Source organism: Scyliorhinus canicula, unplaced genomic scaffold (genome assembly GCF_902713615.1).
Source record: "Scyliorhinus canicula unplaced genomic scaffold, sScyCan1.1, whole genome shotgun sequence".
Taxonomy (NCBI): Eukaryota; Metazoa; Chordata; class Chondrichthyes; order Carcharhiniformes; family Scyliorhinidae; genus Scyliorhinus; species Scyliorhinus canicula.
This window is the reverse complement of record NW_024056013.1, coordinates 576,842-603,270: the sequence shown is the minus strand read 5'-3', so window position 1 is coordinate 603,270 and position 26,429 is coordinate 576,842. Positions and strand designations below refer to the sequence as shown.

The 26,429-nt window shown below is 45.5% G+C and overlaps 1 pseudogene; it reads left to right on the top strand.

Annotated features, from left to right (window-relative positions):
• The first annotated feature begins 2,513 nt into the window (after positions 1-2,513).
• Positions 2,514-21,311, top strand: LOC119961564 (annotated as a pseudogene).
• The last annotated feature ends 5,118 nt before the right edge of the window (positions 21,312-26,429 follow it).

Here is a 26,429-nt window from a genome sequence, read left to right as displayed (position 1 = left end):
CATGCCTGACTCTTCAGTTCCTTCTGAGCTGGCCCAGCAAACCACTCAGTTGAAGATCAATTAGGGGCAGGGATCACATGGTGGTCTTGACAGTGAGTCCCACATTCTATGGAAGAATAAAGGGGAAAAAATTTAATGTGCTGTTTATCTATTACAAAATGCACCCTCTGCCTCATAGTCTGTCTGATAGTCTGATTGTATTTCTATCCATCATCACAATGTTATGAGATGTGGGAGAGATCCTCCAGTGGAATATTGCTGCTAAGAGGGGTCAGAGAAGCTGGATAACTCTCCTTTCCATAGAGATGGGAACCGTTCACAGAGGTTCACAATTTAAAACATAAAATGATCTCCAGTACTGTTGCTGGGTAGATTTGTTTATAAATAGTCCTCATTGACAATGTTAAGAGTTTGAAGTTGGCTTGCAGCCAAGCGGTCAGTACTGAGCAAACAGATCTTTGAAAAAAAATCCAGATGTTTCCTGTAAACAACATTGAACATTCGAGCCTCTCTGACTGCAGGCGGCTGGATTGCTGCCAAATACTGTGTGGGGCAGATTAGCCTGAATATGAATAGCCAAAATGGGATTATCCATCTCGAACAATAAATGTTTCAGTCGCACATGAAGTAAACGTTTTAAATAGTGTTCCATCAAATAAATATATTCAGAGAATGTTCTGTTCACCCTGAGATTAACATGATCGGAAAATAGTAAACTGACCAGGTGCTATTTAATTTATATAGTTCTGGGTAAAGGTCCACTCTCGTATGAAAGTCCATTTGTTAAGAACCTAATGAAGTGGGAGTGAGTGGTGTTGATTGACCCAAACCACAAGCCCAATAGATAAGTGAACTTGTAAAAAAAAGTAAGTCAAATTAAAGGAATATCATAAATTTGTCTTGAACCCGACGGAATTCCTGGAATATTCTCCAAGTTGTTGATTTTATTTAAACGTACTCTTAGACCTGATCAGCGCGTGTTGTGTACAGTTTAATTTGTGCTGATTCCCATTAATAGCAATCCATCTCATTGCTGCCATGAGTGGAGAAATGACCAGTTCATGACCTGCTTCAGTGGAAGATAAACATTATTCCTGTGATATTGTCGCAAAATCCTGATATCCTGTCATCCCAACACCAGTGAACGCCAGTGGCCAATAAAATTAGCAGCAATGATTTGGATGCTGAAGGATAACTTTACTGATCACCGCGTCCGTTCTGATTCATTAACTTCTCTGTCAAAAGCTGGTGTGAATGTTATGTTTCTCTGTCAAGTCACTGCTGAATTATCAGGCAAGCGGCTTCTTTTACTGCTAATGTTCACAGGACTGCCTGAGGCTCAGGGGCAGTTCCAGAAATGTAAGGAGAGACATTGTGTAATGTAAGGAGCTTTCTTTGTCGACAGACCACATTGTACAATGATGGCCATCCGCACTGCAAATGTAATCACGTTATTAATTTAGTTACATTTCGTCTGATAAATTATACTTTATTGTTGCAATGGGATAGAGACCGAGAATGTTGCAAATCAGACAGACAGACGATTTATTCCCTGATAATGTAATTTAATCTGTTTATGTTCATCCTTTTATATTGAAGATTAGAAATAAAGAGACTTAATATATAATGGAATTAGATTTTACTAAGAGTTGCTCAAATATAATTTTCCATTCGGATGAGGATAGACATTACAATGAATCCATTCAGCCAAACGAATATACCGATACCGATCTAAATGTCTTTTTAAAATAATAACCTATAGTAAATATCTGAGTCCATTCTGTTGGGGGTGTGGAAGGTGGGACGTGGATCCAGTTGCCGCCTCCACCAAAGAATCAACAGGCAGCGCCTGGAAAGCCGCCCCCTTCTGCCGGGTATTTAAATGCCGCTCACTGGGACCCGAATCCAACAGTCCGGGCGCTGGTTTGTTCACTGAGTTCCTGACACAACCATTTCCCCCAAATGGCCAGAAGGATGAGGCTGGTCATTTCTCTCAGTTTGTTGCTGACTTTCTTATCCCGTGAGTAGTTTTTATTGTCCAAGTGGGGGCAGCACGGTAGCATGGTGGTTAGCATAAATGCTTCACAGCTCCAGGGTCTCAGGTTCGATTCCTGGCTGGGTCACTGTCTGTGCGGAGTCTGCACGTCCTCCCCGTGTGTGCGTGGGTTTCCTCCGGGTGCTCCGGTTTCCTCCCACAGTCCAAAGACGTGCGGGTTAGGTGGATTGGCCATGCTAAATTGCCCGTAGTGTCCTAAAAAAGTAAGGTTTTGGGGGGGGGGGTGTTGTGTTTTGGGTATAGGGTGGATACGTGGGTTTGAGTAGGGTGATCATTGCTCGGCACAACATCGAGGGCCGAAGGGCCTGTTCTGTGCTGTATTGTTCTAAGTCTCTCAGTGTTACTCTCTCTCTGGAATGTTCCAGAGTCACCAATCATTTCACCAGCATTAATCCTCGGGCTTTTTGATATATTTTTACAGGTGTCCAGTCGCAGGTTGTGTTGACTCAGCCGGAGGCAGAGACCGGGCGTCCCGGAGGCTCCCTGACACTGACCTGTAAAACCAGCGGCTTCGACCTCAGCAGCCACAACACGTACTGGATCCGAAAATTTCCCGGACACGGGCTGGAGTGGCTGCTTAACTACATGAGTTCATCAGACAACAGCTACGCCCCAGCAATTAAAGATCGATTTACTGCGTCCAGGGACACTTCAAACAATATATTCTCTTTGTCCATGACGAACCTGAAGGTTGAAGACACCGCCATTTATTACTGTGCAAGCAGATCACTGCAGGGGCCCACAGTGCTGTGCTCAGCGACATCCTCATACAAAAATCTTCGAGAAAGAGTTTGTTCAGATGTGTGATCAGCGCCACAGCAGGGTTGTCAATGTAAATCAGGTTTAAAAAAAACAAAACATTAGTTTGTAAAAAGATGTAAAAGATCTTCCACTTTATCTCTGTTGACCGACACGCTAAATCTGCACAGATGGTTTAAAAGTGTTCCGATCCTCTTTATAAATGGAATGACCAGGACAAGCTGAAATAACTCACCCATTCGCTGTTGGAAGAGACAGAGTTCGGTTTTTGAGAGCGCAGTGAAATTAAGTCTCTGTATTTTACAGTTAACAGTCTGCTGCAGTATTTGACACGCTGTGTCTCACTGTGATAACTAGCACAGCAGTTACTGTCAATACAAAAAGCCCCTCAGCACTAATTCACTGAGGCTGGCTCAGTGCCCTCTTTTACAATTTAAATGTATTTACAGTGAAGTATTATTTATTTCCATCACTGCCCAAATACAAAGAATGAACATGGAAAATCTGATAATTATTCATTAATCAGTGAGTGTTTTCAACAACATGTTCATGAAACACTACTCTGAAATATAAACCGGAAGGATAATTTATGAAAAGCGAACGCTATCCACACATGTCATTATAATTTAACACAAATTCACCGTGACTTAACTTTGTCTCTGGTTTGTGAATATTAAAATAATGGCGGATTTCTGTCTATTTTGTGCAGATCCGGTTATTGCAAGGTGCAGCCCAGGGAATGAAACATTGTGGCGCCTTCGTATTCTGGGGAAAAGGAACCATGGTGACAGTGACTGCAGGTAAGAACCATTCAATAATTCACTAACTGATATATTTGAGTCTTTGTGTTATTTTCTTTCTATTTCAACAATTCATTCGTTCACTGAAATATTCTTTGGAGGACTCTGTATTGAGATTTTGTTGCAATGTTTCATGTGATTCTGCCGAAAAGGGTTATAGAATTACTGTGCCTGTTGACAAAGGTTTCTGCCGAGGGATTCAGTCCCTGGTTGTTGCGAGTTGATGTTTATTTGCTGAGGATACTGTGTGGTCGGGTTACTTTAAGTACCTACCGTCTATAAATCAGTATGACGTTCCTGTAATATTATATCTCGCTGACATTTAGTGGCTGTAAATTTCAGCTTCTAGTGCACAAGTAGTTGAAATCTAACTCAGTATTAACTTTCGGTTTAGTTTAACTATTCATTCACTTGATGACAAGGGGGTTTGGTGTGTTCCACATTGATGTTGTCTTGAAATGCTCTATGGTTTTGTTGAAAGTGTTTGTAGTATTGAGCTGCTTCTCCGTGAAACCAGTTTTAGTCCCTCGCTATGTGATTTGGTGTTTTACTGCTGAGCAGATTGTGTCTGGGTGACTTTGAATAAGGAAAATCTGTGAAACGGTTTGGCGTTTCTGCATTGTTTAACTCGGTCACATTGAGCGCTTACATGCTTTGTGGTTGAATACAAACAGTCTACGTGTTTGAATATGCTTCAAGCATGATTGCGGGCACCGACTTACAGATATTAGCGCATTTTTAATAAGTGGTGGTTGCAGATTTAACAAAGGCACGGTTTAAGACGCTCTTTCCGAACACAATTTCTTCCTGCAATAAGAGCTTAGCTTTTCTGTAATGTTTCATCCCGATGTCACCTGCTGTTTGCAGCTTTTACCATCTACTGCAAACAAGAAGTGTCGAAATACGTTTCAAATATGGCCCAATACGAGTAAAATGTGGTGAAGTTTAAATATAATTTTTGGACCTATTGCACCGCCTTACAATGGTTTTGCTATTATTCCATATTTCTCTTTAGTTTGATACATTTGCTGGCGAGCTGATTTGCTGGATTCGATATTGAGATGTTTTTGAAATGATATGTTCGATTGTGTTCAATGTAGAATTGAGCTGAAATGGGCTTCAGTCCCTTCGTGATGAGTTTTGGTGTTTTCCTGCTGAGGCGATTTTGTGTCTGGGTGACTTTCAATAAGTCCAATTTGTGAAGTGGATTGGCTTACTGCATTGTTTCTGTATTGTTTATACTTGGTGGCATTAAGCGGTTACACGTATTCTGATTACATGCAACAGTCCACATGTTTGAATCTGCTTGAAACACGATTGTCGGGAGAATATACAGGTTTCGGAAATGAAGAAAGAAATTCTAGATATTTTGAGGCTTATTTAAAATTTTAACTGTTCATTCTGGATTTAAGCAATCATTGGATTAATTCAGAACGCAATCAGTTACTGCAATCTCAAACTACTTAATTACAATGTTCCAATTGGAGAGTAACATTAATATAATTAAAATAATTATAATGCGGTAATATAACTCCATATTAACCATAGATGTTTCCATATTAATAACATTAATCACAATCGCCTTTCACAGATCTCCTGTGCTCTGTACACCATTAGTATCACCGGAAAAGTTTCTACGCTGGAAATGGTTTGTGATTATGCCCGGAAATGTTTTCATAATAACATACTGATTCTACAGCAGTGTTCTATTGCTCAATATATTTTGAATTAATTTTTATAATCCTGGTTATGTTTGTCAGTTGCTTAAATAGGAGTTTAACATTGCAGTTTGGCAATTTATGTATCCGGTTATTACATTTTTTTCTGTGCAGCCGCAACAGTATGATTTCTTCAATGTCATTTGTATTTGGATAGTGAGATAATTGTCACTAATTGGATTGGATTTGTTTATTATCACGTGTACCCAGGTACAGTGAAAAGTTTTTTTCTGCAAGCAGCTCAACAGGTCATTCAGTACATGGGAAGAAAGGGGAATTAAACAAAATTCAAGAAAATACATAATAGGGCAACACAAGATATACAATGTAACTACATAAGCATTGGCATCGGATGAAGCATACAGGGTGTAGTGTTAATGAGGTCAGTCAATAAGAGCGTCATTTAGGAGTCTGGTGACAGAGGGGAAGAAGCTGTTTTTGAGTCTGTTCGTGCGTGTTCTCAGACTTCTGAATCTCCTGCCCGATGGAAGAAGTTGGAATAGTGAGTAAGCCGGGTGGGAGGGATCCTTGATTATGCTGCCCGCTTTCCCCCAGCAGCGGGAGGTGTAGATGGAGTCCACGGATTGGAGGCAGGTTTGTGTGATGGACTGGGCGGTATTCACGACTCTCTGAAGTTCCTTGCGGTCCTGGGCCGAGAAGTTGCCATACCAGGCTGTGATGCAGCCCGATAATTTAATAATAAACAGTTTTCTCAGAGGTGTAAATCTCTGGCAGTGAAGGAATTTTCTTCTGGTTTTATTTCAACTGTAGAAATGTTCAGATTGCACAGGGCGAGAGGTCGACAAGTAAAAGCTTGAAATTCAAAGAGATCAATATAATTACAAAAGGAGAATATTTACTGAGCAATATGTAATTGCAGAGCTGTGCTGTTTCCGAGATAGAATTAAAGAAAAAAAGACAAATGACACAATAGAAGAACAAATGATATCTGAACCTCATGTTTTTTTAAATTAAGTATTAAATTGAAGTAGAAAAGTTCTACTTCATTTGCTCATTATGTTTCAGTGTTGTAGACGATAAGAATGAATTGTTTTCACTATGTTTTACACTGATTAATTTGGATCTCCTTTCTTTAAGCAATAGTTTTAATAATTAACTTACAGGGATTGTCTGAGTTATGAACTCTCGGAAGCATTTTGACTGAGAACAAACATCCAGGGACTTATTGATATATATAGTTTCGAGTTGCGACAGTTTATCAACCCGGAAGTGCCGCTTTAGCAAACAGATGATATACTATACATGTCTGTATGTTTCCATCCGGTTATTTTAAGTTTATTATTTAGCATTCCTGAAGATTTAATTAAACCAAATTATTTAACAAAGTTCCAGGTAGCAGAAGGATTTGAATTATAGAAAACTTTTTATTATCGTGTACTAATCAGCTAATAAGCCAACTAATTGACAATTAACAATAACTTGCAATACAACATCAGTACTAATTAATTCAATAAATAATCTCATCCAATTCAGTGGCACACTGGCGTTCAAAATATCAGAGCTAATAGAGAATATTTAATTAAATTGTCTCGAAAATGAATTCAGTAAACAATGTATTTCTGTTTTTCGTGAAAATATTTTATTAAAGCATTAATCATTTTTGACAACAATTTTCAAGAGGAAAACAACAAAGTAAATAACACCCACCCAACAAACAACCAGACCCAGCCAACATGTCTTACATGCACAGTTCCCCAGTCCCCCTTTCCCACCTTTGCCACCTCAACCAATCCCCCCTACCTCCCTCTTCCCCTTAGCCCCTCTCCCCCTTTGTATCCGCTGACAAATCCCCAATAGGTCAATAAACGGCTGCCACCTCCAGGCAAACCCTAGCATCGATCCTCTCGGGGCGAACTTGATCTTCTGAAGCCTGAGAAATCCGGCCATGTCACTGACCCATACCGTCTCCGGGCTACCAGGGAAGCAAAGGCCAACACATCATCCTCTCTCGCCCCCTGGACTCGCGGGTCTTCTGACACACCAAAAATCGCCACCGATACCTTTAATTCCGTGGACATGACATCGGCAAACATTTGCCAGAATACCTTAAGCTTCGGACATGCCCAAAACATATGGACATGATTTGCGGCCGCCCCCTCACCACCCGCCACACCCCTCCCCCCTTTCTGCACACCGCCCACACGTATCCTCCACCCTTTTAAAGAACCTGCTCATACGTGCCGCAATCATATGCGCCCTGTGGACGGCCTTGAATTGTTTGAGGCTAAGGCTGTCACACGACGAAGACGCGTTAACCCTACTCAAGGCATTGGCCCACAATCCCGCCTCTAACACCTTGCCCAACGCTTCCTCCCATTTTCGCTTTACCTCCCCTATCAGGGTTTACTATTCCATGAACTCTTTATAAATTTCGAGACCTTCCACCCCCACTCTCGTGGGGACACCACCTACTGTATCCCCTGAAGCGGAATGTGCTGAAAGGTCGAAACCTGACTCCGTACAAAATCACTCACCTGCAGGTAGCTGAACCCATTCCCCCCGGGCAGCTCAAACTCCTCCTGCAAGTTCTCCAAGCACGGAAAGTTGCCGTCAATAAACAGCTCCCTGAACCTCTCAATCCCTGTTCGCTGCCACATCCAAATCCCCCCCCCCCCCCGCGGCACAAACCGGTTTGCCACAATTTGTTGCCCATACCGACGCCCCCTCCACTCCCATTGCTTCCGCCACAGTCCCCACATCCTCAAAGCTCCTCAAAGGTCCAAAGATGTGCGGGTTAGGTGGATTGGCCATGCTAAATTGCCCGTAGTGTCCTAAAAAGTAAGGTTAAGGGGGGGGGGGGTTGTTGGGTTACGGGTATAGGGTGGATACGTGGGTTTGAGTAGGGTGATCATTGCTCGGCACAACATCGAGGGCCGAAGGGCCTGTTCTGTGCTGTACTGTTCTATGTTCTAAAGCCGCCACTACCACTGGGCTTGTGGAGTACCAAGCCGGCGAAAACAGCAGAGATGCCATTACCAGTGCCCCTGAAATTGTGTCCCGACATGATGACATCTCCACCCGCTCCGACACCGACCCCTCCCTCACTATCCATTTCCTGATCATTGAATCTATGTCACGGACAAAATACCCTTAATGTCTTATATTTGATGTGTTCATTCTCAGCGAAAATACATTTTACACCGTTCAGATAGACAGTAAGAAATAGTTGAAAGGCGCCGTTCAGATAGACAGAAATAAATACTTGAAAGGCGACGTGACGTTTGAAACGAATATCAGTTTAATTTGAAGGAGGTTATGGAATAGCTGTTGTCGAAAGTTGTCAATTTATCAATTAGAATCAAACAGTTTGAATGATTAATTCTCTTGTATGTCAGGGAGTGAAATTGGACTTATTTCATTTTAAAAACCTGTACCTGTGAGAAATATGGAAGTTTGACTTTACGTTTGAGGAGGCGCCTCAGAACTGAGATCCTTCCCGCAGATTGCGACAGGCAGGAAGAAAAAAATCAGAAATGCCAGACAAACTGGAGAAGATTCGGTTGCTTACTAACCAGTGATGTATCTGCCCTGGGAATGTTAAATTTGGTAATGCAGAGAGATTTATTCTCTTTTAATCCGAGCTGTACCAGTCCTTGACCTAATTAATGGGACAGTGAAGAGGGAAAAAATGGTCTGTACTTTATTTTTAATCTTACTGAGCGATGTTCGAGTCGCTGGTTAGGCCAGCATTTATTATCTCCGTTTAATTGTCCCTTGAGAAAATTTGGTGAATCTTTCTTGCATCGCTGCAGTTTATGTGGTGTAGGTACACCCGCAGTGCAGTTGGGGAAGGATTTCCAGTCCACAGTGAAGGAACAGCAGTATAGTTTCAAGTCAGGATGGTGTGTGCTTTGGAAGAAATACGCAGGTCGTGGTGTTCCTATCCATCTGCAGCCATTGTCCTTCTAGGTGGTAGAGGTTGCAGATTTGGAAGTTGCTTTCTGTGGACTCTTTGAGAGTTCCTGCAGTGCATCTTGTATATCATACACACTGCTACCTCTGTTGGCGGGGTTGGAGGGAATGAATGTTTAAGATGGTGAATGGGGCTCATTTGGCCGGCGGCTTTTTCCTGGCCAGTGTTGAATTTCTTGAGCATTTTTCGAATTTCACTCATTCAGACAAGTCTAAGTCATTCAATCACACACCGTACTTCTAGATGACGAAATGTCTTTCGGCGATTGTGGTTGAATTACTTGACACAGGATTCCTTGGCTCTGACCGGCTGTGATAGCTAGAGCAGTTATATCCAAACTGTATCGAACTCTTCCGTGGGCATACTTGATGGGATAATGTAGAAGATGTTTTATTTTAAACCAGTTTTGGGCCTCCATCTTGGCAGTCGGAGACAGGAGATTTGTGGGGATTTTACTTTGTATATTAGTTTGTCGCGTGCCCGACCTGAGAGCCTTTTCCTCGCAATTTTGCTCCAGGTGCTACGGTTTCCTCCAACTGTCCAAAGACGTGCAGGTTAGGTGGATTGGACATCCTGAATTGCCCTTAGTGTTCAAAAATGTTAGGTGGGGTAACTAAGTGACTGGGTTAGGGTGGAGGTGTGGGATTAAGTAGGGTGCTCTTTCCGAGGGCAGGTACAGACTGGGCGGGCTGAATGGCCTCCCTCTGCACTGTAAATTCGATGATTCTGTGAAAGGCTTAAGTGATTGTCCAACCGTAACCCGCGAGTCGCATTGTGCTCAAGTGGTCACCACACTCAGTGTCGGAGTGGATGGGAATGTTTGTGGAGTGTGAGGGCGAAATAGAAGATGGAGACTGCGAGTGAGCCAGATAGACACAGACACACATTACACTCTCTCACACACAAATACACATGCACACATTCAAACACTTCCATCTTCTCTCTCTCACACACACACACTCACCCTCTCTCACACAAACATAGGCACTCTCGCTCTCAGACACTACTTCTCTTACACACCCACATAGGAACAAATGATCAAGCACACTTTCTGGTTCTCTCTCACACACTCTCTCAAAACACAAATACATACACTCGTTCTCCTATACACTCACACACAGGCACAAACTAACACGCACAAACTCACACTCTCTACACAGGCAAACTCTCAAGTTAACAAATTCACACTCTCGCACGTACATTTTCTCTCTGACCCACCCTCTTTCACGCACACTACCCCTCTCTCATATACTCTCTGTCAGATACACGCACTCAGTCTCACGTACAGATTCTCTCACATGCTCTTTCTGTTCCTCACATGCACTCTCCCAGATAAAGGCACACAATTTCTCACTCACTTTCACGCACTCACTCCCCCAAACTCTCTCCCACGCATCCTGTCTCTCTCACACACGCTGTCACACACGCACACACTTTCTCTTACACACTCACTCTCTCACACATACTTTGTTTCCCGCTCTCATAATGGGTCTCACACACACTCTCACATAAACAGTACCTGTCTCTCACGCATACACGTCACCTCTCTCTCACAATCTTCCTTCACACACAAACGTCTCCTTGTCCGTCCTTTCTCTCACTCATGCGCACTCTCGCCCTCTATCACCCACACACACAAACACACACATTCCCACGCTCCTTCTCTCTCACTTAGGGACATGCACTCACTCACGCACACAATCTCTCTCCGTCTCGCACAGAGACGTTTACTCACACGTTCCCTGCCTCTCTCCCACACGCATATTCTCTCACACGCACAGACACACCTCTCTCTCACACAAGCTATTTCACAATATCTCTCGCGCAGTTGCCTCTCACAGTCTCTCTCAAGTCGGTGCTCTCTTAAGCGCACATTGTTTCTCTCTCCCATACTCCCTCGCTCTCATAAAGATTCACTTTCCCTCAAGCACACAGATATACTATCTCTCATACAGACACTCTGATGTACGCAGTAGCTCTTCAAAACACACACTCTCTCACACACACTCTCTCACACACACTCGGTCACACAGACACAACTGCCTCACACACCCATTCTACTTCATGCTCTTCCCTCTCCAACTCTCTCACTCGAACACCCTGTCACACGTTCTTTCACACACAAGCACATTATTTTTCTCTCTCTCTTTCACACACATTCTCTCGTATATGCATTCTCTCTCACACACTTTAAACTATTATTTACAACACGCAATCTCTCAAACGCACATGCATACTCTCTCAGACACTCACACGAAGTCTCTCACAATAATAGTAGAAATCACACACTCTCGCAAACACACACGGGTACATTATCACTCGCTCTCACTTTCACGCACATTATATTCCTCTCTCACAGACTCTCTCACTCACACACTCTCTTACTACGTTGTCTCTCTTACTCATACTCAAACGCTCTCGGACACACGCTCTCATTCACACACGCTCTTGCTCAGATACTCTCTCTTGGGTATATTGTTTTGCTCCCTCAGGCGCACACATCCTCGCACATGCACACAAATTCTGTATCTCACACACAGATACTCTTTACACACAAACTCACACAAACACTCTTTCACATCCACTCTCTTGATCTATCTCTCACAGGGACACGCACAGATTCACACACACACGCATGCGCACACTATACACGGACATACTCTCAGAGAAACACCTACAGTCTGTCACACACACACTCTTCCTCTCAGGCACACAGGTGTGAGTGACTGACTTTGATATCAAGGCAGCATTTGAACAAGAGTGGCCTCAAACAGCCCAAGCAGCAACGGAATCAATGGGAATCAAGCGAACAATCTGGGCTGGTTGGAGTCATAACTAGCACCAAGGCAGATGATTTCCGTTGCTGGACGTCAATAATCTCAATTCCAGGGTATCACTGTAAGGGTTCCTCAGGGCAGTGTCCTAACCCAACCAATTCAGCTTCTCATTCAATGATCTTCCTTCTATCATAAGGTCAGGAATGGGGTTGTTCGAAGAAGATTGCACCTTGTTCAGTACCACTTGCAACTGCGCAGTGACTGAAGAGGTATATGTGTAAACAAAGCAAGATAGGGGCTATATCCAGGCTCTGGCTGCCAAGTGGTAAGTAACATTCACGTCACACAATTGAAGGCAATGACCATCTCCGGCGGATCTTACCATCGCCCCTTGACATTGAACGTCGTTGCCATCATTAAATCCGCCTCTAGCAACATCCTGGGGGTTAACATGGACGAGAAAGTGATCTGGGCGAGCCATGAAAATGTTGTGGCTACAAAAACATGTCAGAGGCGAGGAATCCTGTGGCTGAAACTCAACTCCTGACTCCCCAAAACCCGCCCATCTTCTAAAGATCCATTGCAGAACCTCATCAAGTCTCTTTAGACAGCGCCTTCCAAACCCATGACAGCGACTGTCTGCACGAGGACAGCAGACACATGGGAACACCGCCAACTGGAAGCTCAGCTCCGAGTCACTCAGCATCATGATTTCAAAATGACCTTTCCTTCACTGTGCAACATGAAATTTCACCGGCATTAAAGCAGCTGGTTCAAAACTGCCTCTGGTACAGCAGCACATGGACGACAGTGGTTGAAGAAGACAGCTTCCCAACAACTTCTCAAGGTCAATTCGGAATGGGAAATAAATGTTGGCCTATGTTGCCATGTTGGAATGTTGGAAACAGAAAGCTGAGCCTGAGCGGAAAATCATCCAGAGAAACATTGTCCTAATGGGCTTGGAATGATCACTCATCCACGGTCACTCACACTCACCTACCTTCACTCATCCACTTGCCCTCACTCACCTACCTTCACTCATCCACTTGCCCTCACTCACCTACCTTCACTCATTCACTCGCCTTCACTCACCTTCACTCATTCATTTGCCCTCACTTACTCACCATCACTCACCTACCTTCACCCACCCACCCTCTCTCACCCACATTCCCAGGCACACCCTCACTCATTGACCACCACTCACGCACCCTTAATCCATCACTCTTCCTCACTCACCTACACACCCTCTTTCAGCCACCCGTACTCACCCACTCTAACTCATTAACCATCACTCACTCAACCACCCTCACTCACCATCACTCACTCACCCTCATTGTCTCACCGTTACTTGCCCAACCTTACTTGCTCACTCTCACTCACCCATCCCATGCACCCTCGCTCACTCTCCCTCACTAACCCATCCTTATCCACTAATCCACCCTCACTTACTCAACATCATTCAGGCTCTCACCCTCACTTAGTCGGCCAGCCTCTGTCACCCTCACAGATTCATACACACAGCATCACTCACAACGTCTCTCTCGCCCATCCTCTCTCATACGCCTTCACCCTTTCCCATCCTCACTCACGCATGCTCACTCACCCACGTTCCCTCATACCCCCTCACACAGCCACCCTCACTAATGCACATTCATGCACCTAAGTTTTTTTGCCTACACTCACTCGCCCTCATTCATTAACCCTCATTAACCGCACGTATTCAACAACACTCACTCACTCTCACTCATGTTGCTCGTTGTGTTCTCTCTTAAATTGGCTCTGTTTATGGCGGTCAATATGGTCGCCTTCCTTAATTCTAATTACGTTTGCTCAAGAGTATCTTTCGATACCGCCACAAGGTTCAAAACCAAATACTGATCAAGGACTCGATACACCAGTTAGTAAGTTCGAAATCAATGCTCATTTATTTACACACACAGTCAAATATACTTGTGCACAAACTCTACTAACTAAACTATCACTACTAAAGCCTATACTTAGCTTTGGGCGCCCACCCAGTCAGAGGAACAATGGCCGCTGTCTGGTTCTGAGGCAGCTGGGGTCGAGCTGGTATGGAATAGCAGCTAAGAGCGTCTGACTCGTAGCGTGCGTTGACTTTGGACTTACTTGTTCTGGTGCAGCTGCTAAGCAGGCCTCTCCTCGCTGAGAGCCAAGGCCAAGAGAGCAATTCTCTCTTGGGGGCTTCTTCTTATACCCAAAAGGGGCTTTGCGCGCTTTTGGGCGGTCCTTGAACTTGGTTCCAATTAATTGGACCACATCTTGATCATTCCTATCGATTTCCTCCAATAAATGGGTGGGTGCTCTGAATGCTGGGCGTGTCCGAGGTGGCCGTTGGCCTACTTTGTTCTAGTCTCCTCTGACGCCAGGGTCTCTGCTTTAGTATCGTTTGCCTAAACTTTACTATTTTGTCCCCGGAGATGGCTCATTAATATGGTAATGGCTTTGCAGTATCGGTCTTGTCTGGGAGCTACAGCTCCAATCAATAGACAAACCTTACACCTGCTTGCTTTCTCAGTATTGTCCATTTTCCTTCCATTCTTTGCAAAGTGTCTATTTTGTTATCGGGACGTGGCCATCCCAGATGGCTACACTCAATAACCCTCGCTCACTCACGCACCCACACTCATTCACTCACACTCACCCTCATCCATCCACACCCATTCCCTGACTTACGCTCACTGGCTCAATCACCATCGTATACTCTCGCTTATCCACGCTCACCCACTAATTCCCAGTGACACACCTCGCTCATTTAGCCACACTCCTACATTCTCATTTACCCTCACCCACCCAACGTCATGCGTGTTTACTGACCCCCTCCTCACCGATTCATCCACTCCATTCACTCACCAGCAGTCATCCAGCCTGACGCAGCCAGCATCACTCATTCATCCTCCCTTATGCACCATAATTCACTCACATTCACTGTCACCTGCAGTAACCTACCCACCCTCAATAACTCACCCCCAACTTCACTCACTCAGCCTTATTCATTCTCCACCTCACTGACTCTCCCTGAACCACCCTGACTGACTCATCCTCAGTGATTCGTCCTCACTCATGTAACCTCCCTCCGTAAATCCCCCATTCTCTCCCTCTCATCCACACCCAGACATCCTCAATCACCCAACTCTCGCCCGCAATCACTCTCCTACCCTCACTCAGTTACTCACTCAACATCTCTTCTCACGCTCACTAACTCAGCGGTTAAGGTCCGCAAGGAGAGGAACTAGAGCGAGACCTGAGCACGAATGGTACCAGAATGTGGCTGCATGAGGCTGGAGTGGCGAGAACCAGAGGGAAGTTCAGGGAGCCGGGAGAAAACCCTAGGGAAAAGAACAAGGAAGCCGGGGAAAGGGCAAAGATGGGGGGGGGGGGAGGGGGGGTCGGAGGGCAAGCACGGAGATTGGGGGGGGGGGGAAGGGACACAGAGGGAGGGTGTGAGAGCCGGGAGAAGTGCAGAGATCGGAACAATATCCATGGAGTGGGCAATAATCGATAAGAATCAGGGTAAAGCGCGTAGTACTGACGAAAAGCTCAAAGAGTCGGCGGAAAGTGCCAGGAACCGGGAAAAACTCCAAGGAACAGGGAAATGTGCAGAGCACATGGGCAAAGCATAAAGACGGAGCGATGTGTCGAGAGTCGCGGATAGTCCAGAGATACAGAGGAAAGCACAGAGAGCCGGGGAAACGGGCAGAGAGCTGAAAGAAAACAAAGGGAGCAAGCGAAAGGTGCAGAGAAAGGTGCAGAGATCGAGAAGCAGAGTGATTGGAGAACACGCAGAGAGAAAGCGGCGAGTCGGCGGGTGCGGGGGAATTGCAGACATCCCGTTCTCAGTGGCAACGTGAAGTTACCACCACTATAAGCACAGCCATTATCTCATGAGGAGGCTCGACTGACCTAATGCCCGACTCCTGCTGTCAATTTGCATGATTCCAAAATTAGAGAATGTTCCAATTACTCAAATTTAGAGTTTTATTGTAATTACATGTGTGCATTCCGAAGGTATATTGAAGCAACGTCACTATTCTTTGTTTTGGAGAGGGAGTGAGGCGCAGAGAGGAGGGCAGCCATCAGTTTGAACACAGGCAATTTCCAAAACTACAAGGATGTAATTGATGAGACAACCTTTTTTTACCACAAAGTGCTGTTGACTGTGACGTCCACAGCTCAGTTAGCTGGATTGTGACGCACACAGCTCAGTTAATTTGATTCTGACGTATACAGATCAGTTAGCTGGATTGTGACGTCCACAGCTCAGTTAGCTGGATTGTGACAGACACAGCTCAGTTCGCTGGATTGTGACGTACACAGCTCAGTTATCTGGATTGTGACGTATACAGATCAGTTAACTGGATGGTGCCGGACACAGCTTAGTTAGCTGGATTGTGACGGACACAGCTTAGTTAGCTGGATTGTGACGTACACAGCTCAGTTAGCTGGATTGTGACGTACACAGCTCAGTTAGCTGGATTGAGATGTACACAACCCAGTTCGCTGAATGGTGACGTCCCCAGCTTAGTTAGCTGGATTGTGACGTATACAGCTCAGTTAGCTGGACGGCTAGTTCGTGATGAAGAGCGATCCCAACAGCGCGGGTTCAATCGCTGTACCGGCTGAGGTTATTTATAAAGACCCCCATTCTCAACCTTCCCCCTCGCCTACTGTGTGGTGACCCTCAGGTTAAATCACCACCAGTCAGCTCTCAGGAGAGAGTAGTCTCCCGGGCTGTGACGATATTTACATTTGATTTTACATGGTGGCTGAAATAATGGGGAAATCCTCTGCTCCACTTTTTCAATCTAATGAAAGTTACACCATTCAGATGGCATCTAAATGTTATTTTTTGTCATCTGATAGAGACGGAGACGGCGATGTGAGTTTCTAAAGAGGGACAAAAAGTTGGTGATTCCCAACGATAGAACTAATAAAAGCTTCCATATGGATGTAGGATTTAATTGGAAAATGTTGCTGCAAGGGTCAAATTTTGAAATGTTTGGTTAGTTAAAATCATAAATACCAGAGTCTAACTTGTTGAATGGGCCATTCTCTCCCAGTGACACCGTCTCCGCCCACTCTCTACAGCCTGGTCTCCTCCTGTCAGCAACATAACACCGACGGCTCCGTGACCTTTGTCTGTTTGGCGATGGACTACTCCCCAGAAATCACCAGCCTTACCTGGAAGAAGATGGGCAGCAGATCACCACTGGAGTTAAGAAATACCCGTCAGTGAGAAACAGGAAGGGAACCTACACCCTGAGCAGCCAGTTAACCATCACCGAGTCAGAGGGGGGATGCAGCAAAATCAGCTGTGAGGTTCGACACAGCGGCTCAGACAAGAGCATTGGAATGACATGTAAGTGTTGTGGAAACTGTGCGAAGCAGAACCGCTGTGATTACTTTTTTAAACCTTTGGCTATAACATATTTATGGTAAAGTGTGCCGTTCTGATTCCTGAGGAAAATATTGACCGCAGAGAAGCTGTTAAAATATAATAATCATTTTATTTGTCACACCATCTTCTGCAAGAAATGTCTAAATTGTGTTTCTTGAAGGCCCGCCTGGTGTCCCTCCACATGTTTTCCTTACCGTGAGTTCGAATGAAGAAATCACAAGACAGAAATTTGCAACCATCGTCTGTTCAATTAACGATTTCCAGCCAAATTCAATGACGGTGAATTGGCTGAAGAATGGACAAGCCATGGGTTCACGAATTGTCACCTCTTCCGCCTGTGAAGTGAACGGGAACTTCTCGGCGAGCAGTCGGCTGACAGTCTCCGCTGGGGAATGGTTCAGCAAAGCGGTCTATACCTGCCAGGTCACTCATCAAGAGGTCACCCAAAGTCACAACATCACCGCGTCTGGTAAGAGACACAAACAGAGGAAACAATAAATCATCCTGAACTCTGATGTTAATCAAAATCAGGAATTTACTGAAGTTATTACAAGCACAGAATAACTTCTAATTTACTGCCATGTAGTTTGTGTTCATTCTGATGTAAGAGCTGCATTAGGATTGCTCACCATTCAGGATTTGATCAGTATAGAAATAAATGTTTCGCTCTAATTTGAAGTCATTTAGTAAGTGAGGTGGACTTGATATCAGCTTTATCCTGAGACAGCTGGTTATATTTGAGAGTCAGTGGGTGTCTGAAACACATTACTGATAACAGCTCCGGGACGAAAGTGTTGGAAATTTCATCCAACCCATTTATAAATCAGCCTTCAGTGTTAGGTTCCTGAGATCAGGACTGGAATATTTGTATTGGCAATGCTGCAATACTGATTCATTAGAATGGCATCGGGCTGATTGTATTTCACAATGAGAATAGTTTACACTGACCGAACTGGTTTTCCGTTGTGTATAAAGATTAATGGCGATATTTAGAAGTTTCGAAGTTGATTTATTCCCATTTATTGAGTGAAGGCTGAATCCTGCTGTCCTGATTCTGAAGATGAAACTTGGGTTGATTTCCATTTTTTTTCATTCGCAGATCCTTCCGTTCGCACTGATGCCTCAGTAACAATACTGCCACCGCCAATAGAACAGGTCTTACTGGAGGCGACTGTAACCTTAACCTGCGTCATTTCGAATGCTCCCTATGGAGTCAATGTGTCCTGGATGAAGCGAAGAAGCCGCTGAAATCAGAGATTGCCGACCAGCCTGGGGCAGATACTGAGAGCGTGGTCAGCAAATTAAACATCTCGACACAAGCCTGGCTGAGTGGGGCTGTGTTTGCTGTGTGGCGAGCCATCAAGACCTGCCAACTCCTTTAAGAATTTCAATTCACAAAAACATAGGTGAGCCGTGAGACTGAAGCAATAAGTGAGCCATTGTGTCTATTTCTAGTGTCAGTGCGGTCAATATTTAGTATTCAGTCTAGAACATACAGTGCAGAAGGAGGCCGTTCGCCCCATCGAGTTTGCACCGACCCACTTAAGCCCTCACTTCCATCCAATCCCCGTAACCCAATAACCGCACCTAACGTTTTTGGTCACAAAGGGCAATTTAGCATGGCCAATCCACCTAACCTGCACGTCTTTAGAATGTGAAGAAAACCGGAGCACCCGGAAACCCACGCAGCCACGGGGGGAACGTGCAGACTCCCAGCAGGGAATCGAAACTGGGACCCTGGCGTTGTCAAGCCAAGGGCTTGTGCTACCGGGCTGCTCTATCCAGATAGGTAATTCCGCTAACTAAAAACTAGGCGTTTAGAGTTTAAGGTGGAAATTGATATGCAGATGAATGAACAATGAATTAAAAGTAGTGATATTGGGTTTAGACGGAGCGAGACTATAGACCACAAGACTTAGGAGCAGATGTAGGCCTTTGGGCCCATAACACCGGTCCAGCCTTCAGTGAGATCATGACTGATCTGCTGTGATAACCTTCAACTCCTCTTTCCCGCCTAATCTCCAAATCTCTTGACGCCTTTACTGATTTAAAATATGTCTCTCTCAACCTTGACATACTGACACCCCAGAATCTACAGCCCCCTGCGTTAAATAATTCCACAGCTTCACTACCCTCTGAGAGAGGAAATTCCTTCTCATCTCTGTCTGAAATGGGCGAACCCTTATTTTGCGATCATTCACGCTGCTCCTTGACGCTCCCACAAGGGGAAAACAACCTCTCAGCGTCTATCCTAAGAAGCTCCCTGAGAATCTTTCATGTCTCAATTATGTCGCCTTCATTCCTCTAAACTCCAATAAGTACAACTCTCCCCATAAGAAACTCCCTCCATACTCGGATCAGCCTCGTGATCCTTCTCTGGACTGCCTTCAAAACCAATCTGTCTTCCTTAGATAAGGGCACCAAAACTATTCAAAGTACACCAGGTGTCGTCTCTAATGCTTTGTATAGTTTTAGCTCGACCTCCCCATGTTTATATTCTATTCCGTTTGAAATAAATGTCAACATTCAATTTGTCTCCATATTACCTGCAGAACTTGCTTTTTGTGGTTTCTGCAGGAGGACTCACAATTCCCCCTTACTTCAGCTTTCTCCAGTCTTTCTCCATGTAAATAATATTCCGTTATGTTCTTCCTCCTGCCAAATTATAACCTCACATTTTCCTACATTATGTTCCATCTGCCAAGTTTTTATTCAGTAACTTAAGCTGCCTCTGTCCCTCTGTGGATATTCTGTAATCCTCACCACCTGGCTTTCTACATATATTTTGTCATCTGTAAACATGGGAATAGTACATTCATTTATTAAACACAGTTTTGAAATACATGTATAGTACATCTACTGCCCCCCCCCCCCCCCCTCTCTTGCCTTCTCGTTATCACCTCAAATAAGGGCAATAAAGCTTTCAGGCATGATTTACCTTTCACAAAGCCCTGCTGACTCTGTTTGATTATATGGTGTATTTTGAAATGCTCAGCTATTAGAAACGTTATAATGGACTCTCACCGTTCTCCACTGACAGGTCACTGGCCTATTGTTACCTGTTTTTTTACTCCCTCCCCTTTGAATAAGGGTGTTACATTGGCAGTTTTCCAATCCTCTGGGAGTAAGGTGGGAGGAGCCAGGTGTGGAGTTTATACACCAGCACAGAACAGTTGGGCCGAATGGCCTGTTTCCCTGCTGTATACTTTCTGAAACTTTCAAATTCAATATCCGTAAAGTCTCAGGGAAAAGGATTGTGCCACCTCTGCTCCGAGCTGGGAACCCGGACAGATCCCAAAGTGGAAAATGGAAACCTTTAAAATCCAACACAAAACACATTTCTCTCACATCTAACCCGCGGTTCCATTGTCTCCCGGAATTCCCCATTTTATTAACATTTATGTACATTTCTGCAGATCCCAATCCGCGGGAACCGTCCGTCTCTGTCCTCCTGCCCTCGGCTGAAGACGTCTCCGCTCAGAGATTCGCCTCCCTCAGCTGCTTAGTGAGAGGTTTCTCCCCCGAGAGATCTTCGTCAAGTGGACCGTCAATGACAAGCCGGTGAATCCCGGCAACTACAAGAACACCGAGGTGATGGCGGAACGGCAATAGCTCCTTCTTCATGTACAGCCTGTTATCCATTGCAGCGGAGGAGTGGGCCAGCGGCGCTTCTTACTCCTGTGTGGTGGGACATGAAGCCATCCCCTTGAAGATCATCAACAGAACGGTTAATAAATCCAGCGGTAAACCCAGTTTTGTGAACATTTCCCTCGCTCTGATGGACACCGTTAATTCATGTCAATGAGAATCCATTGGTTATATTTTGAACTAAAATAAAAATAATAAAGTTATTTTCCCTCCAATTGTGATTTAAATGTACAGCCGCTTAATTAATGGTGCTTCCACTTTGCTGATATCAGATCTGTTCAATGAGACTCGGATTTCTACAGGTCTCGGCCCCAAGTCTGATACAACCAGTGCTCCCAGCTCAGATACACCCTGGGTTAGAGACAGAGTAAATCTCATTCTTCCAGGATTCAGCAAAATATCTTCATTGAATTTCCTCCGGCTGAGGAGAAATCGGACAATTTTTCATTTCAGACAAACAAATCCATCACATTTGGATCTCGGTGTTCCTGCTTCTCTCATTGTCCATCCCTTTAAAATTGATTTCAGCTTTAAGTTGCTGTCTCACCCCACTACAAGCTGAATTGAGGAACAAACAGAAACATGGACCAACAATTCGCCATCAAAGAGAGGTATCGGGAAATGATTAACCCACTGTACCCACACTTTCCCAACAGAGGCGGAGGGCCTTTAGGTAATCCACTGTACCCCACCTCCACAAAAAGAGTGGGAGGGCCTTTAGTTAATCCACTATACCACTTCCCCAAGAAAGATATAGGTGAGTCCCTTTTGTTCATTCACTGTATCCCCACTTTCCCCACAGAAAGAGGCGGAGGGCCTTTAGTTAATCCACCGTACCCCCACTGTCCCAACAAAGAGAGTGAGAGGGCCTTTGGTTAATCCACTGCACCCCTACTTTCCCAAGAGAGAGAGGAGGAGGGGCTTTCCTTTACCTCTGTGTGCTCACTTCTTCAAAAGAGAGAGAGGGGGGAATTATTTAATCCACGGTACCCCCACTTCAACAACAGAGAGAGGCAGGGCCTTTAGTTAATTCACAATATCCCACTTCCAGAAAAAATGAGATTGGGAGGGGATCAGTTAACCCACTGTACACCCACTTCCCCTGGAAAGAGATAGGCGGTGTGCCTTTAGTTAATGCACTGTACCCCACTCTCCCCAGAGAGAGAGGCAGAGGGTCTTTAGTTAATACACTGTACCCCTACTCTCCCCACAGAGAGGGCGGAGGGTCTTTAGTTAATGCACTGTACCCCCACTCTCCCCACGAGAGAGGCGGAGGGTCTTTAGTTAATGCACTGTACCCCCACTCTCCCCACAGAAAGAGGCGGGCCTTTAGTTAATCCACTGTTCCCCACTCTCCCCAGAGAGAGAGGCGGAGGGTCTTTAGTTAATGCACTGTACCCCCACTCTCCCCACAGAAAGAGGAGGAGGGCCTTTAGTTAATCCACTGTACCCCACTTCCACAACAAAGAGAGTGAGAGGGCCTTTGGTTAATCCACTGTACCCCTACTTTCCCAAGAGAGAGGAGGAGGGGCATTCCTTTATCCTCTGTGTGCTCACTTCCTCAAAAGAGAGAGAGGGGAATTATTTAATCCACGGTACCCCCACTTCAACAACAGAGAGAGGCGGAGGGTAATTAGTTAATCCACTGTACCCCCACATCCCCAACAGAGAGGGGGGGGGAGGCTTTAGTTAATCCACTCTGTCCACATTTACCCCAAAAAAGAGAGGGAAGAGGTATTCGTAAATGCACTGCACCCCAATTCCCTAACAAAGAGGAAGGGATATTAGTTAACCCACTGTAACCCCACTTCCACACCAATGCGTGGGAGTGAAGTATTTAATACACTGTATCCCCAAATACACAGCATATACAGGAGGGGAGTTTGTTCACAGTGTACCACACTTCCCCAACAGGAGAGGGGGAGGGGCATTAGTTAAATCACTGTACCCCCACATCCCGAACAGAGAGGGGAGTGCATTAGTTAACCCACTGTACCACCACATCCCGAACAGAGAGGGGAGGGGCATTGGTTAATCCACTGCACCCCTACATCCCGAAGAGAGAGAGTGGCATTAGTTAATCCACTGTACCCCCACATCCCGAACAGAGAAGGGGAGAAACATTAGTTAATCCACTGTACCCCCACATCCCCAGCAAAAAGAGGGGGGGCATTAGTTAATCTACTGTGCCCCCACATCCCGAACAGAAAGGGGTAGGGGCAGTTTAGCACAGGGCTAAGTCGCTGGCTATGAATGCAGACTAAGCAGGCCAGCAGCACGGTTCAATTCCCATAACAACCTTCCCGAACAGGGGCCGGAATGTGGCGACTAGGGGCTTTTCACAGTAACTTCACTTGAAGCCTACTCGTGACAATATGCGATTTTCATTTCATTTCATTAGTTAATCCACTGTACCCCCACTTCAACAACAGAGAGGGGAGGGGAAATATTTAATCCACTGTTCCCCCACTTCCGCAACAGAGTGGGAGGGGCATTAGATAATCCACTGTACACCCAAATCCCAAACAAAAAGAGAGAGGGGCAATATTAACCCATTTCACCTCCACGTTCCCGAGGAAAAGGAGGAAGGTGATGAGTGAACTCTCTGTATCTCCACCTCCTCAGCAGGGGGAAACCCAAAGAGAATTTGTCAAGCTGACCAATGAGGGAGATTATTAACTCCAAAGAGAAAATGCTGGAAAAATCTCAGCAGATTCCAGCATCAGCAGCAACTTGCTTTTATCCAGAGATGATTAGCTCACTGTCCTCCCAATCCCTAAGCAGCGAGTTTGAGAGCGGACGAGTCTCTACTCTGAGCATTCAGTTACTGACATTACAAGTCGGTTTGTCGTTTACTGCCTGAAGATGTGAAAAGACCATCATGATAAAGATGTTCTTTATTTATCTATTTATGCAACAGAATGTTACCTTTTTTTGCACTCTTGTTCCTCTTATCCGTATCTAAAACCGATTCGCCATAATCCAAATGCAGGCTGGTGATTGGATTCTCCCTGGATTTTCATTGTTCTCTCTGAGGCACCTCCTTGCATTTTTGTATTCGGTCACCTGATGTCACCTTGCATCTCACAGAAACACATTTGTTAGCAGAAAGTTCAACATATTCTACATCGCTATCAATAATACCACAACTGGCAAAGCTACAGGCAGCGGATACAAATACACAGACACACAGTTAAACGACTTAAACACAACACATACATACACCCCCTTTCCCACAAACATATATACATGCACACATGGACACAAACACACACACACACAGAAACACACACAAAACATACACCAGGTACAACGAACCACACATATATTGACACAAGAACGCACACGAACGTGTACAGAAATGCACAAACATGCAGACAAACACAGAAAAGCACATGTTTATACTCACACAGACACATTGACACATACACATACAAATATACGTACACAATCAGGCACACAAGCATACACAAACATACACAACACCAACATGTCCACACAGATACACAAAGATGCAAACGCAAACATATAAAACCAGACAAGTAGACTAACATCAGAATATGAAACACAAATGTAACCAATAACATATTCAATCGCACAATTTCACGATGACAGAAGTATAGAATTAAAGACAGAGACAATAATCCACAATACCACAATTAGGGGTACACGTAGACATATGTCAGCAGACTCTTTTTAAAAAAATAATTTTTATTCAAATTTTCACAAAATATCAATAATAGAAAATACTAAAAACAGAAAGAACAACCCCCCCCCCAATACAAAAATAAGAAATTAATTAACGCCCGACATTAGCAAAAAACAAATACACGTCCCTTCAGCCCAAAACAAAGGGACCCCCGCCCCCGGTTGCTGCTGCTGCTGGTCTTTTTCCTACCGTTCTGCCAGGAAATCCAGGAATGGTTGCCACCACCTCCTGAAGGACCCCTGCACTGATCCCCTTAGGGCAGATTTCACCATTTCCAATTTAATAAACCCCGCCATACCATTGATCCAGGCCTCCACGCTTGGGGGTCTCGCATCCTTCCACTGAAGAAGAATCCTCCGCCAGGCTATTAGGGGCGCAAAGGCCAGAACACTGGCCTCTTTCACCTCCTGCACTCCCGGCTCCTCTGCAACCCCAAATATTTCGAGTCCCCAGCCTGGTTTGACCCTGGATCCTACCACTCTCGACACCGTCCCCGCTACGCCCTTCCAAAATTCCCCCAGTGCTGGGCATGCCCAGAACATATGGACATGGTTTGCTGGGCTCCCTGAGCACCTAATACACCTGTTCTCGCTCCCAAAGAACCGGCTCATCCTTATCCCGGTCATGTGAGCCCTATGCAGCACCTTAAACTGTATGAGGCTAAGCCTCGCACAAGAAGAAGAGGAGTTCCCCCTTCCTAGGGTGTCCGCCCACGTCCCCTCCTCAATCTCCTCACCCAGCTCCTCCTCCCATTTACCCTTCAGCTCCTCCACCGAGGCCTCGTCTACCTCCCGCATCACTTGTATGTTGCCGAGCTCCTCCCCTCTCCAATTCACACACCCGAGAGCACCCTGTCCTGGACACCACGCGGCGGCAACAGAGGGAACTCCGCCACCTGCCGCCTGACAAAAGCCCTTACCTACATGTACCGAAAGGTGTTCCCCGGGTGAGCCCGAACCTCCCTTTCAGCTCACCCAGGCTCGCAAACTTCCCGTCTACAAACAGGTCCCTCAACCTCCTAACACCTGCCCTGTGCCAGCTCAAGAACCCACCATCAATTCTCCCCGGGACAAACCGGTGGTTCCCCCGTATCGTGGCCCCATCGAGGCCCCCACCTCCCCCCTGTGCCGTCTCCATTGCCCCCAAATTTTGAGGTAGCCGCCACCACCGGGCTCATGGTATACCTCGTTGGAGGGAGCAGCAGCGGCAACGTTACCTGCGCCTCCTGGCTCGTGTCCACACAGGACGCCATCTCCATCCTCCTCCATGCTGACCCTTCCCCCTCCATTACCCACTTACGCACCATCACTGCGTTGGCAGCCCAATAATACCCACAGAGGTTGGGCAGCGCCAGCCCCCCACCCCCACCCCACCCCCATCTCTGCCCCGCTCAAACACCCTTCACACCCTCGGGGCCCCGTTCACCCACACAAACCCCGTAATGCTCCTGTTAACCCGCCTGAAAAAGGCCTTCGGGATAAGGATGGGAGGCACTGGAACAGGAACAGAAATCTCGGGAGCACCGTCATCTTGACTGATTGCACCCTACCCGCCAGAGACAGCGACATATGTCAGCAGACTCGTACACATGTTAACACGAATATACATTAGT